The 14432-nt window shown below is 42.9% G+C and overlaps 1 protein-coding gene across 12 annotated transcripts in view; it reads right to left on the bottom strand.

Moving 5' to 3' along the window:
* BIN1 (bridging integrator 1) overlaps window positions 1-14432 on the bottom strand; it is a 98073-nt gene that overhangs the window by 61781 nt on the left and 21860 nt on the right. The gene's annotated exons all lie outside the window — the stretch shown is intronic.

The following is a 14432-nucleotide window of genomic DNA, read 5'->3' on the forward strand; positions in this document are numbered from 1 at the left end:
AACTACAGGGTACAAGCCTGTAGCAATGGCCCCGTGAAGACAAGCTATTCCTAACTGCACTATGTACTTCACCCAAGACCTCAAACAAATCAAGGTTACTGTGCTCAGTTTCTCCCCATAGAGCAAGGCAGCTAGTATCCACCACAAATAGATGCAAAGACTCAGCTAGCTGCTGCACTGAAATACCTCAAAACCAAAAACATGTAGAAACATGTTAAACAATACTACTACAGGGAAGATATCACTAGCATTTGCATTCTCTGATCTGTAAAGGTACTTGCACTACTGCACGATATTCACTATGAAGACTAATTGGGGCAAGCCTGTGAAGTCTTTTGCTCTTAAGATACTTCCTTCTGTGCTTGGCTCCCTTTGGGGATGCTTTTCTCAAGTTACAGGATTTGTATCACTCATAGTACTGGTTATCAAACAACACGTCATTATACACAGTACACCATTATCAAGTGTCCTAAGACCGTAAGTAAACACAATCAGAAGAACTGGGCCTAACCCTCACACTTGTTCAGCTCAGGACAGCCAGGAAGGGGAGAGAAAATGTTCTGGGTACTTCAGCTCTGCACATTGGTCGATATTCCCGTGTCCACCCCACAGCCTACAGATACAAGGAATGGCATTGTGGCACAACATAGGGGTAGCAAGACTGCAAAGAGTGCCCAAGGTCCAGAGACTCACATTCCTCCCACACTACCTCCATGAGACTAGCAGATCTCAGGCTGTTCCTGTACCTGGAGCTGAAGAAGTTGGCTCCCATGCTCTCATTGGAGAATTGCTGTCTTGCTTTGCAATTCAAAATTGCTATGCCCATAGGCAGAGCCCTGTGTCCAAGATAAAGATCCTTCTTGAACGTGGAGCCAGAACCTCAGTTAATCTTCTGCACTAGGAAAAAGGCCAGAATGATTTTCACTACCCTGGTTACCTCCTTCTCTGTTTCTACTGCTCTCAGTATCTGCAATAATACCTGTTGACCCCACTCCCTATCTCAGCAAGAACCACCTCTGAGGACCAGCATAAAGAGACCCTCTGGAGTAGAACCTGCAGCAGGTTCCCCCCCAGCCCATTCCCACCCTACTGACAGTACTCAGTTCTTTCTGAGGAAGCTACTAAGCACTTTGCTTTCAATTTCCACCCTGTGATCAAATCACTTTTCTAAATTGGGCTTTGACATTTCCCTGCCTTAATGCCACTCACTCTGGGAAGCCTTCCTTACCAGGATCTCCTAACACTGTCTCTAACTATAGTGTATTATCAACAAGTAAACTAAAGGAAGGAAAGAAAAGGAGCAGCACAATGGGACAGGCTATAAACTCCATAACTGGATGGTACAAACTTCTTTGCAAAATCCCTCCCTCAGAGGAAGGAGTCTGTTGAGGACCACCACCTCCAGATCAGAGCATTTTCCTCCAAAAGTTCGAATTCCTTATTCAGAAGCCAAATATGATGACTTCAGAGGATGGAGAGAATAATTTTGCCAGCCTCAGTTTCATGCTCCCCCAAGTCAGGGTAGCAATTCCAGAACACTGTTCTTGGATACTTATGCAGGTTGGAGGATTCTCCTTCATCACCAATGCCTTTCCCCATGTTGTGTACAGGACAGGCAGCACCTTTTTGGAAGCTCAAGTCACACTGCTCAGACAGTCAAGTGTAACTGCTCCAAACAACAAAGATAGGAACTGAGGTTCTGTATGCAGGCACTCCCCTTCCTTAAGGCAAAATCCTGTATGCTACAAGAATCAGTCACTGTGTGGGTGCCCACATTGCTCAAGTTTTCTAAACATGCATATATTCACACATGTGTATTTCTGTACAACTTACCAAGACTTTAGGACCCTAACCAAACTGAACCACTGTAGATGGCTGGCTAACAGAAGACAACGGAGAAGACACAGTCCAGAGAGACCTGTAGTAATTCACTTGCACACATATCATATGAATTTAGTCTGTCCACAAACTATACCAGCTGCATTGAAGGCTTGTCAGCATTTACTAATGTGGATGAACCCATGGAAGGTTATGCAAACTGTTATGGAAGTCAAAGCCATAATATTCCAGCATGTTGTATAGAATAATATCAACAACATCCAAAGTGTTTCTATTTATATTATTCAGTCAGTCTTCAGAAATTAACCATCCAAGTTTCAGAAAGACAAATCCTCCAAAAGAAGGCAAATCCTCATGATCTAGAAATGTGATCATATATTGAAAGCAGTAAGTTAAAAACCCACTAAGATACCTAAAATCTTCAGTCTCCAAGTGTCTTATTTTTTTCTTCTTTCTTTGCATGTAACTGTGGACAACTACTTTGGGAAAGCCCACTTGCCTACAGGTCTGAGCACTAGGAATCAACTGTCCAAGGTTTCAGTAACTCCTTTACTCCACACTGCCCGAAGCACTCCAAGAGGAACAAGCTAACAGCTTCTATCTTGCCTTTCTCCAAAAATTTCCTACTTACACCAGGAGTATCTCTCAGGTTGCTACAAGACAGTTCTTTTTACCCACCCATCTTTGGCCATACAAGTACCTCATACTCAATGCTATGTAGTAGGCAGGAAGGTTAAACCTGTCACCTACTCATCCCACCCCCAGTGGCCAGCTGCTCCATGCAACACCCCTGCAGCTTCCTGCTGCTACTTTATGAACAGTTTTGCATTATACATTAGAAGCATTTGATCTGTGAAAACATGCATAATGCACAGAGACTTCTGAAATGTGCCCTTATTACTATAAATATGGGTTAAAGGAGCAGTGTAGTGTTGAGTATTTTGGGGGTATTTTTTTCCTTTGATACAGAAAGGTCATTTACTGATCTAGTCCTCCTCTTTTCAGTGCTTTCTGCAAGTTCCCAGGATATCATCAGGAACCTGAACTAACAGACAGTTTATTCTGTACCTCTTACATTGGATTCACAGCATGATGGCATCCAGATCGTTTAATGAGTGCAGTACAGATACCCAGCCAGTACAGAGATGCTTTAAAAAAAAAAAAAAATGTTCATAGTCCTTTACCTTATTCCAAAGGCTCACTGCTACTTCCCACACAACTGGGCTACAATATCTAGATCTCAGCAAGTTTGATTGGTTGATTCTTGTCTTTCCACAAAACAGCAGTGGGACTTGCCCTGCAAATCAGAGTTCTGAAACCATAAGGCACAGGAAGTACGGTGCAGCTAATCTGTGCTAATTCCAGCCTAGTACAGGCTCATTAACAAAAGAGATAAAGATGACATTCAAATGTACACAAAGCCCAGGGGCTCAGTCAGTTTTCTGTGGCATCAGCTTTGGCAAAAAGCCTATAAATAACAAGATCTTTCAAGAAACAGACAAGCTCTATATACACTCTCTTGCTTTTACTTCAGATAGCACTTTTAAGTGAACAAAAAATGTTTATAGTATTTTGAATGGATCCATATGAGTTTTAAAGAACAAATACAGTCAAACAGAAAAACAACACAAACCCAAAACCAGATCTTCCCAATATCCCTGTTATATATTTAAAAGCTACACCAAAAGCACACTGTCCCACCTAAAAATCTTACATAAGGTAATTTTCTTCTTTTGTTTGGTTTTTTTTTTAAAGTCACAAACAGAATTGCTCCCCTAACAGTAGTATGTCCAGTATTTTTTATTAGCTATCCTAGGAAAAATCCAAAATATGCTTGCTCTTAAAACTGGCAAAGTGAACATCTACTTTTATGAAAGATCCTGCAGTAACACCCTCGCAGTGGTCAACAGTGAAAAGACGTTTCTGAGCAAGACAGCAGGCCTCTTTAGTCATATGACCAGTCCCCAGATTTTCTTCAGAGTTTAAGAAGAGGTTGCCAAGCACAAGACCTCTCCTTCCAACAATAACTACTGTGAACACATCCACATGAGGCAGGTTTGCTCTGTTAGCTACCAGCAAGATGGATGTTGAACCTGGAGATTTTCAGAGGGAAGATACCACAGGAAGACTAAGCCAGGACCACCAGATTGACCTGGCAGTAAATGCTTCCATTACACCAAAGGTCCCATTGAGAATGCTTCACTCTCTTCTCCCAAAAGCACAAATCAAAGGTGAAGGGTACAAGGACACCTGACGTACACGTATCAGGTATGCTACAAATGACACATTGGCTTGAAATTGCTATTTGTGGAGAACAGGGCCCTTCGACACTTCACTGTTCTGTCTACAGCAGGCATAGATTTACCAGCAGCGTGAAAGGGGATGCTATCCCCATGTTACCAGTCACATATGTGTTCCCACAGCGGGAGATGACACGAAGAGTTCAGCTGCCCCCTCTTCCCTGCTGATCACAACTATGTCCTCTATACAGTGCTGTGCTGATTTCTCAAGTATCTTTTTCATAGGTGGCAGAAGATATAAAGGCCAGCTGAGAGCCCAGCTCAGCTGACACTACCGTGGGGCAACGCTGAAGCTGTCTGTCACACTCGCACCAGACAACAGGGCAGTGTTGAGTACCTGTATGTGTGAGTTTGGCATATGAAGCCAGAGAGTGGGAAAGGCACCTGAGAGTGCTTTTTTGTTGGTTTGGGTTTTTTTTGTTTGGGGTTTTTTTTTTTTAAGAAATTATTTTTTTACGGGAACAGAAGGAGCTCCTTCATATGCTAAAGCAGCAGCACTGCTTGCTAAATCCCGAAACAGGGTACAGGACAGAGCAATTCAAGGAAAATACTTTTTCATGCTCATAGTCTTCTCTCAAACCTTCACATCAAGATCTCCTAGCTGAGGCAAAGTATTAAATGCTCCTAATTATCAACTCAGTCATTTCTGTCCTTCACAGTTTCCAGTTCTCAGATAACCAGATCTGATTCAAGCTCAGCAGCTTTTATTTTTGACGGCAGTCTCAGAGCTCAGTTACCAGCCTTGGACAAGAAGGCGCTCTGCTCAGCTCCAGGCTGGAAGAGTGTTAACAGATGCTGAATATATTACAAACAAGTGGACATGAGCTGTCTCTCCCAAAGGAGAAGGAAAAGACTCACTGAGGAAACTTCGTCACTATAAATCAATTGGAGGGGGATCTGTTAAAAGATCTTCAGACTGCTTTTATTCTTACTACGTACCATACATTCATCAGCATCAAAAACAGGTCCATGAAACAATACAGGGGTGATTGTTTAAAACTTCTGCAAAAGATTTCAAGAAGAGCATTAGGGAGGTACATGGCTACTGTGAAATGGCTCAAAACGTCTATTTAATCTGATGAGGTGTGACAAGAAAAAAAATAGTTTCCCATTCCATCTTTCTGCAAGAAAGGCAATTCCAATCTACCACTCCTATCTTTCTAGATAGTACCAAAATCCCTGGATATTTTGTGTGACATCTCATAAGTAGCTACTGAAATAGTAAGATTCATCAGATCAGCAGAACTCTGCAGTTTTCATTCACAGGAGTACTGATGGTTCAAATCCTTCCTCTCACCTATACCTGTACACCATGTCCCAGAAAAATCCCAAATCCAAGCAACCAGAATTGCTGATTGCAGCACCAGTGCAGCTGCAAGCTTGGTCTGCTTTGCATCATCACTCACTGTATGCAACCTCAAGGCAAGAAGCCTTTCTTGTTTCAGGTTTGTTCTATTACAATGGGATGCCAACCCTGGGGTTTTACCCTTCAGAATTGCTGCAGTACTAACGCATTATCACACTAACAAGAATGAATCTGGACCATGTGTCTGGCTTAGAAAAGGTCAGAAGGGTTGCAATGCACACAGAACTGAAAATCCCCAAGTCTGCGGACAAAACACACAGCTCACTCAGCAAATATCAAGTGACAGTGTAAAACACTGCTAGCACTGCTTATGTAAGTGTCATTTTTGCAAATTTACAAAGGGAAGTAGAAACAGAGAGGGAAAGGAATGGTAGAAGAAAACCCTTTCCAGCAAATCTTTTCCCAGCCATCACAGGTAGCCAATTGTTCCTGACAGGGAACTTAGAAGCAAGGTAAGGTAGATGCAAAGATGTGGACTGCTGATGTGACAGAGAAGTTCTGAAGGGGCTGATGCAATCAAATCCTTCTGCACTAATGGTACATTTGTGCCCTTATTTTAGATGAAAAAGGAGCCAAACCTAGGAGCTTTTCTTCTCTATAATGGATGGCTGAAACCACTTTTCTAAATGCTAGTGTTGTCCTGAAATAGGTTCATCTGGTTTATGCAGACCTCCTCTCTGGACACTACTTGCCATTACTTTTTGCCTAAGTAACTCTATTAGCACTGCCTGAAGTTACAGGTGAACACCCCAAAAACACATGGCCAGTAAGTTGTTCATCATGTTCACAAAGGGCTGAGTTTTGCCAGCTTTCATAGTCCATTTTTCAGTGTAATGTCAGGGGAACATAGGTACAAATTCTTGATGCATCTAGTGGACAATACAGAGTGTCTAGCCCTCAGGGCCAAATCTAAAAGGCAGTTATTTCTATTTGGGTTATATGATCTGCTGCCAGACCAGGCCTTGGAGAAGACAGTACAAGAAGAAAGTCATGTTCCTGAAAGAATGAAGGCTTACCAGAGGTCTGTAATGGAAGACAAAACCATTGCCCTTTAGGTCATTCATCTGAAATAGGCTTCTAAGTGATAGGGACCAAAAGCTGTTCCCACTCAACCACCATTTAACAGTGTAAAGTTATGCATAACCTCAAGGCATCCCTGGCTCAGCCACCACTGGACAAGGATCTGCTCTCTCACTTGCACTGTGCTACAACACTACTTGCTTGAGTATCAAATGGGACAGGCTTCCCTGACAGTGCTCATCCTTCAAGGCACGTCCGAGAAGCACGTGACCAGCTCTGTTCTCCTGGGTTTGTCTGCTGTGGGAGGGAGGAACATTCTTCTCTTGTGAGGGGGTTTATTAACAGGAGAAGTTTTTAAAAGAGTAACATAGATGCATGGCAAGAAAAGTCTCAGCAGTCAGCTAAGATCACATGCTATTTCCAGATGGCTTATGGAGATACACCCACAATACATGTCATTAGCTGTGCACAGGTGGGACTAAGGCTACCAGCCAATTCCAAGTGCAGCTTGCCCAAAAAACCCAAAAACACCCTGTCAAACAGACAGCCCCACAGTTATTAGTATTTACCACATACTTCATGAGCGCAAACCAAAAGTGTCGAAGTAGGTAATAAACCTTCAACACTCTAGTATCTTGAACAAGGATCCACAGCAACCAGTCCATGAAAATCCATGCAGGTTTAACACCCCCCTCTTTCACATTCAGTCATGATTTGAAATTTTCCCGTTCCATTTTTATTTGCAAAAAGCTCTCTCCTGATTTTTTATCTTATTATGCACGCACATGCAGACACAAAAATCACCATCTTAACTTAGACTGGAGAAGTTCGCTCTGCTTTAAATGTCAGCAGGTTTAAGCCATGGCTGAGGGGAGAGCATGTTTGTGTTACTGTCAGTCAAAAGTCAGGCAGAGACATACTGCTATATCAAACATCACTGTCAGCTGTCTCCTCTAGAGCAAACACAGAGTCTATTCTCAGAACCTGAGAGCCCTTGCTGTGGTCATTAATAACCAGGGGAGCTGTCAGCAACCCAAGGCCCAGCTCCACACACCATAACTTGATGTGACAGCCTCACTGAAAGGCTTGAAATCCTAAGTGGACCTGAATCACTTCTGGAAAACAAAAACATTTTATATAGGAATCAACACGCCTGCCTCTGGTCTGCAGAACAGCATACATGAGCAGCCCAAGCTGAGCCTGTGCTCAGCTCATCTGCATCATCGCTCAGGTGTGTTCTGCAAAGAACCAGCATCTGCTTTTCACCATGCCATCCACGCCATCACATCCTATCACAGGTGAGAGGGAGGCAGCCTTGCACCTGCAGTCTTTCATCTCTCAAAAGGGCTCTCTGAGAATGTTAGATTCTTTGGGAAACAGGTGGATTCTTAGTGATCTGTGAGCAAACTCCATTGCTCTTGGCTGAGTGATTCCAGGTTTGTGGCAGTGCTTGTGGACAAAACACAGACCACTCACTTCTGTTTGTACTTCAGACATGAAAGGGTGTAGAGAAGGGGAGGTCTTGTTAAATACTACTGACTTTATATTTCCAATACAGACCTTTTAAGGCAGAGCAGAAAGAGTCCCTAGAGAAAAAGTAACTGAAAAGCAAGATGTGATTTTTGGCTTTCTGCATGGAGCGAAGTTGGGCAGTACCTAAAAGGAGGGGATGTATACCCCAACACCCTGGTCCCTAGGCATGCATATCACTAGAACTACAGCCACCAGCATCTGAGCACCCCTTGCCCACCACATTACTAATTATCTTTCTGTTTATCTAGTATCTGAAGATCATCCAGTAAAAAGCACCTGCATGTTTACAGACATCATAGACATTTCTTCAATCCTCTGTCATCGTAAGACTGATACAAATATCAGTGAGAATCATAAAGGTTGCTAAGACACCCACATGTCTGCAACGCACTCTCTTGGCCTCCGTCTTGCTCTGTAATCTTCTGTTCACCATCCTCACATGCTTTTATTATCTGGTATACAGAAGTACTGCCACCATTATAATTGGTCCCAGCTCCTACAGAGTCAAGCACACAGCTCTCACCCTTCCTGCGTAGCTGGACTTTGCTCTTAGCACATTTTCAGAAGTGCTTCAAGGGGCCTCTTGGAAATTCAGGGATCAGAGTCTGGGCTTCTCTGTTCCCTCCTGCAAATGTTGTGCAAATCAAAGTCCTTTTTAAACCTCTTGAGCTGTTACAACACAGAACCATAAACTTATCACGGCCAGATAAAAAACAAGAGAGGAGACATGTAAAGTCACAAGGAGGATAAGTTACCTTGTCAGAAATTATTAACTCCAGTAACATTTTCATTAACAAGCCAGGATCTCCACTTTTAAAATACAACTCTTTCCCATCCATCACACTACTTGATAAGCTAAAACCACCTGGTATTTACAATGCTTCTCACTAAAAAGAAAAAAGGATTCACTTCATTTCAACACAGGGAAAATTCCAGAACATTTTCAAGATGACATATAAACTGATATTTACAGGGCAGCTCTGATTGTATTCCTTTGTGACAATTGTGTTGTTTACAGTAAGTTTGAAATGGAGATAAAATAAAGGTATTCTAGTCTGAATCCTAGCCCACTCCTGCAACAGGAGCAAACTCTGCTGTGCCCTCTGTATTTGTGGCATAAAGGCCAGCCCTGATCACAGAAGCAGTTAAAAGAAATGGGAACATCTGTGTTTAACACACAATCTTTATTTAGCAGAGAATTCATTTATTATGAAGATTCACCTACTTATTGATACTGTGAACACTAAATCCTCATGCTGAAGCAATTGTTACCAGCTTGCAACCTGTAAGTACACAGGTGAAAGCAGGCCAGGAGTCAAAAACAAACTTGCCCTCCAGAAAAATCTGGTATAACTTGTAGCTTCAACTGTGATGTCCACTGTCCCCTCAATCAGGAAGCTCAGAACCACCTCTGGGTTCATCACAGAGCTAAGGAGAAAGCATCGCTTTCTCTCCCACCAAAATCTTCAACAACAAAACCCTTTTCATGAGTTCTCTGTGGGAATTTTCAGATTTTTGTTTAAACAAAAAAAAGGCAAAAAACACCCTTTCAACGTTTAGCTTTGATTAAAGCTGAGTTCCTACAGAAAACACTTATCATTGAAGATCTGATTTTGTCAAAGTTTTCAGCCACATTCTGTCACGATAATTAAAATGCCTTCATACCAACCCAGTTACAGAAGATTAAAGACCACCTGACTTGTTCTGTGAGTCATTTGGTGCTAATCTTGTTATACAGGCTAACAATAAAATCAGATGTCTGTCCAGAGCCTAAAGGCCTTGCTGACCTTCTGTGGTTAAAGCACATTTACTCTATAGCTAGCAGCACTCACAGGAAAAGGAAGGCCAGGACTGCATCTAGTTGCTTTTATCTCCTCTTGTCTAAGAGCTTGTTTGCAAAGGGTTACCAGGAGGCAGCTGAAAGCAAGTCCAGGTGAAACTCAAGCTCAGTCTCCAGACCACAGTGAGACCCTTTAACCACATCTCTGCTGTTTAGTAGATGTCATTCCCATTCACTGTTGTTCACCCTTGGTTGTATCACCACCATCTGCACAGCTGTGTGAAGTCCCCTCTATTATTCAACATGGGCTGTGAGAGCACATCCAGAAGGGTATCTTCATGTCCAGTGACCAAATCTGTCTTTGATGCAAAGATTTCAGTATTTCATGAACTTTTTCTAGCTTCCCTTTGCAGTACCAAGAGCCAGTGCCTTGAAATTCCACATTACATAGCTTAAGTCACATAGGTTTTAATTTGGCATATGTATACTAGGGCAAATCAAGAGATTTAAGGTGGATCTGAGTGCTTCTGTACATCACTGATGTTATACAGGCTGTAAACCCTCTTTGCTCTGTATCACAGGAGAAGAGGATGTTTTCATGGCTATAGACCTTCATGATTTACCATGCCAAACTGTACAATATCTGGCCCACTGGCTGCTACAAAGCTGTCTGACAGCAGACAAGCAAATTTGCTGGACTACCTGAGAGCTGGTGTATGAACGTGCTTCCTGCCCAGACCACAGGACCTGTCAGCCACAAAACATCACCCAAAACTCTCAAGCACAGAAACAGTGCTTGAACCTGAGAAGCCCCTCCCCATACCTAAAAGCATTCACAACCTCTTACATTTCATTTCATATTTGACATGTTAAAACTAACATGCAATAGACAGCTTGCACTACACTGGATGACCAAGAAGGATTCAAATACACCATCTACTTAAGAAGTCAGACCAAGGAACCTGCTAATACATCTCTAGTCCTAGATTCACTCTGCAGCAATATGGATACTCATGCACCAGCCACCCACAGAGCTCTGAAACAAGAGCCAACTTAGTGTAGTATACGTTCTCTCTCATATTTGAGGTATTACAACCACATCCACCAACCAGCTCATCTTCTGTACTGCAAAAGAAAAGCCCGTTCACCACCACAGTAACAAAAGCACCACACCATGACCTTGAGGTAGATTCACTAGCAGAGCTCTTAAATGCCAGCATTCCATTCAACTCACTCTGTTGCACAATCATCTTCACAAAGTTTAAGGTGAAATCCAAATAGCAAGAAAGGTACAGACAAGCTTTTATGCTTCTATCTAACAGGATACGTTTAAACGCTTTGTTACAACTAACAGGGCAAATTATCTATTCTAAAGCCTGCCTCATTTAAACATTAACTATCTCCAGTCAGTCATGTACAATTTTGTGTAATAATCAGTCTCCCAACCGCTTTCTGAAAAGCTTCTGCCTCTGCAACAGGGTGTACCATGTTTGAATTTTTATAGTTGAAGTCAACATTTTAAGTATTTTCATCCCAGATTATTACGTGCAAATCAGTTTGTCCTCCCTTTTCCCACACACAAAATACAGCAGGAGCCTTTTCCACTGCCCAGTTCCTTGCAGTGGATTTGTTCCATTGTTAACTTGAGATTATTTACTTTTGTTTTGACACAGTCCCCCTTATCCTGGTGGTTCCCCACTCTGTTCCTGTTCTTGCTGCTGCTGAAATCATGGAAGAGGCAGAACGAGCAAAAGAAGGGAACTAATACTTCAATGACTACAGTGATTTGAAGTTTTGTTCACCTACTCAGAAAACTAAGTTCCCAGAGAATGAACCCTGCAGAGCAGAGTCCAGATCTATGCTGAAGGGGAAGAGGGAGGGCAGTAGTCAAATGCATGAAATAGGGCAGAAACAGCAACAGATAATCTGGTACTGTAGGAAGCATCAGAAAGTCGCCACAGTTGACACATGAGAGTTGCTGTGGAAGTTAGCTCCTGCTTCTCTGATTGCTCCTCAAAGTAATTATCAGTCAGGAGGTGAGATGACAGGTGAGCCAGCCAGGAAGACGCAACCTCCACCATGCACTGTCAAAAAGCATCCTCCTTGGCTCTGTCAAAAAGCATCCAAGGGAATCAACGAGGGGTGTGTTTGGTGCAAAGCCATTTCACCACACTGGCAGCCAGATCTAAGCAGGCTAATTAGCTTCATCTATGTTTGGAAGGGCACAGTGACAAGCTCTCAACAACATACTGCGCTTCTGGTGGTTCAGCATAGCCTGGATGGGGGTCACCAGGTTTTAATAAAGCAAGTACCTCCAAGAATACAAAGGACACATGAAAGGTACACTGTCAGTATTCATCTAACATCTTCAGAGTAGAGCGAAAACCTCACTGAGGTTTTAGACCATTGCCACAAACAACTCTGCTGTGTCAGGTGCTGAGCATTGTAGGACTGGGCCAAGAGGATTCCAGATGCAGGAGACCATGTTAGGAACCAAATAAAGGTCCAAGCTCATTCTGCAACAGTCATGCTAGGTTTTGGTACAGTGGTTCAAACTTTTTCAGTTTGCAAATACATAACATATTCCCATGAGGGTACAGACCCTCCAGAATTTTCCTGTACTTATAACTTTGTCGGGCAAAGAAAAGCAAGTTCACTTGAGTGACGCAGCATCTTGAGATTTATGCCTGGACTAAGGCGGCCATACCAAAAGGCAGAATTGAGAAGGAAACCAAGAGCAGAGTTGTTCCCCCATGTATCATCCTCAGGGCTAACACATCCCACTTTTGCATCCTGCTCCACACACCTGTCTTCACCCTGATCCCTGGCTGACTCAGCACCCATGGCTCCATCAGGATAACACCCCTGAGGCACTTTTGTCCAGGGATCAGGCTATTCTGCAGAACTAGTGCTGCCAAGAGTTCAAGCCATGCCCAGCTCCATATCCCAAAACCTCCTGCCAACAAAAGAACAGCAAAGCTGTTCCATTGTTCTCTCCTTCCTTTTTAGCTGAACCAGAAGGGAAGAATTTAGGGGAAAGGAGAGAAATATCTTGAGGAAAAAAAAAAAAAAGCTGGTAGGAGAAGCAGCAGTGGAAAGAAAAGTTGCCTGTCCTTGAGATCCCTTGCACAATGAGTAACCAGATAGATATGTGCCACAGTAGCCATCAAGTGCTGCTGCTCACAGCTTGATAACATTCAAAGAATCACCTGTAACATTAACCAAAGGGAGGTAAACTACTGCTTCCACTGAGTCCTAATCACAAGGTGACAGGCCACCTGGAACAAAGGGATGTGAGAGAGCAGGAGGGTGAAGAGAAGGAAAAGCTCCTATCTACCAGCCAATCTGAAGAACAGTTTTGTGCACCGAGAGCTGATCTCAGGATCCAGACTTGGAGTAAGGGGTGAATAGAGTTCACATAGAGACACACAGAATCGGTGCCATATGCACAGACTTGAGCTTTTAAATTAAATTCCCTTTCAAAAGAGGGAAGTCGAAAACTTCCCTCCCTCAGAGAAGCAGGCTGGGGACAACTCAAGCACATGTGGAAAGACTGTGGGTGCCCGCCTATGCGTTACTATTTGCTTAGAAAGTGTAAACAGCACAGAGAGTTAGACAGCAAAGCCAGAAGATATTGGGTTGAAATTACAGATCTGGTAATAAACATAAGAATGTTGCATGATTTTCAGCATATGGTCTGCAGACTTCAAGGCCCATGAAGAAGAATCACAGAAGGCAAGCTGTATCTTTGGCATCTACAAAAAAAGCCAAACCCCTGGAAAAGAAAATTAAGCCCCCGATGATCCAAGAAAAGGTTTGATGTCCTGGTCTAGTTCAGCTAAAGCATGAATGAGCATTTTTTCGTGAGGTATATTCCTCATCATGGTTTTAGTGGGACTGAAGGAAACTCCCTTGACACATTCACAGACCATCCAGCTAAGTGGATGGAAGAAAACCCCACTTCACCTTAGACACAACTCACAGCCTGTCAGGTCTAACCCCTTCAACAGGAGCCAGTACCTGGTGTGTCTGAGAAAAGAACAAGCACTTCATTAGACTAACACAAGACAAACTACTCCAGTTATGAATAAAGACTTAAACCTGGAGTGAATGGCATAAAAAAAACAAAGAACCATATTTCTTTCCAAAAAACTTATAAAAGTTTCTGTTTTCTATAATTCCCAGACAGAAGTCAGGGGAATTGAGTAACACCCCTTTCTTGATCCCCAAACAGATCCATGCCAGGTCTGCCAATACAGCTGTCCAAACATGGCACATCCCATGTTATACATCCAGGAAGGCTCCTAACCCAGCCACTAACCTTCACATTCAGCTCTACCCATGTTGCAACTGCAGTAAACTGCTGCAAGCAGGCGAAGACATACCTCCCTTCTCGGTACAGAGGGCATCAGCATGACGTGTGCTAACCCACACAGATGCCTTTCCTGTAGCCACATCAGCCTCCTGGGGAGCTCCTACATCCTAAATTTGGCTTGGCGTGATTTTAATAAAAATTAATCACAACAGCAACCAACAAGTGTTCCATGGCTGCTGCTGTCCACACTATTAGCTCAGAAAAACAAACATGGCATGT

Source organism: Athene noctua, chromosome 7, assembly GCF_965140245.1.
Source record: "Athene noctua chromosome 7, bAthNoc1.hap1.1, whole genome shotgun sequence".
NCBI classification, from domain to species: Eukaryota; Metazoa; Chordata; class Aves; order Strigiformes; family Strigidae; genus Athene; species Athene noctua.